Raw genomic sequence first — 1,488 nt, forward strand, 5'->3', positions numbered from 1 at the left:
CAATGATTGGCTCTGCTTATGGCTCTAGGGCCATATACTGCCGACTGAATGGACCCTGCGGCTCACAGCAGCTTGATGGTGTCTCTCTGAATATGTTTAGTGGTTGAAGCAAAAACTGTACTGAAGAGGGGTGAAAAATCAAACATAATAATTAAAACAAAGTTCTTGAAAAAATGTTAAAATGAAGCAAATTTTAAATGTGATATCCATTTGTAGTGACCTATTACCTTATTTAAGGTAGCATAGTGGTTATGAATTGGGCTGTGAACCAAGAGGTCAGCAGTTCAAAACCACCAGTTTTTCCACAGGAGAAAGATGAGGCTTTCTGCTCCCGTAAAGATTTACAGCTTCGGAAACCCTGTACAAGGTCGCTATGAGTCGGAACTGACTCCACGGCACATAACAACAACAACAGTACCTTATTTTGTTGAGGGATTTTTATTTTTAAGTTTTTATTGTGAATTGAGTGATAGTTTACATGGGGAGAACATCAGCTTTACATTCATCCTATCGTATTTAATTTCATTGAAATGATTACAATCCTTGAGGGATGTTTTTGCTAATGAGAATAGAGTTTGAACACTTTAAGTTAGAAATTTTGAGATTTTATTTATACTGTTTATGAAGTGATTTTCAGTAAACCTATTCTGTAAGATCTTGAGACTTTTTGATATTTTATTTTAGTTGCAATTCCATGGACCGTTTGTAAACAAATCAGTATTTACTTTTCTTGGTTATAAATTGAAGATTTAGCTTCGTTACTTTGAGGTCTGTGGTTTTATTTGTAAGTTTGCTATCGATATTTTTGCAAGGACAAATGCATTTCCTTATTAAATAAAGTAAAATAATGGTGATTGTACCAAATTATCATCGCTTAATGAGAGACCTGAATTTTAATCTCTAGTTGACTATTTTTTAGCTATCTATATGTTGGTCATAGAGCAAACTTAATTGCTGTTTATATAGATCATTGTAGAGTGTTACGGGATATCTGTTTAGAATAGATAGACTATCTCTAGTTAAACTGGGCGGCCTAGTCCAACAGGTTTAAGGCATTTATGGCTGTTTGTAAGTCAATTTCTTCAAGTATGCATAGGTGCGCTTACACAGACTTTGCAATGAAAATGTCAGTTCTAATAGTGACTGATCCATGTGGGAATTTTTGAAAGGCTAATTTTAGACACATTCCTTGTAATACACATTAAGCAAAGTCATTAAATGATCTAAATGAAAAATAAAGATTTTAATGATTAATAATAATATTGTATTGGGGGGGGGGCCTTGAGCAGATTGTACACCTGTTAGACCTCTAGACCCCGAACCCAAAACAAAAATAATTTGAAGGTATTGACAAGGAAAAAGTGGATATATGTTTCATGTTTTTAGCACTCTTTCCTTTTTAAAAGTAAAAACAAATTGTCCAGTTCCCTGTGTTCTTCTTTTCTACCATTTGCTTTAGCATCTTATGTTGGAGGGCAAATTTCAAGT

The sequence above is a fragment of the Chrysochloris asiatica genome, unplaced genomic scaffold (genome assembly GCF_000296735.1).
Source record: "Chrysochloris asiatica unplaced genomic scaffold, ChrAsi1.0 scaffold00144, whole genome shotgun sequence".
Taxonomy (NCBI): domain Eukaryota; kingdom Metazoa; phylum Chordata; class Mammalia; order Afrosoricida; family Chrysochloridae; genus Chrysochloris; species Chrysochloris asiatica.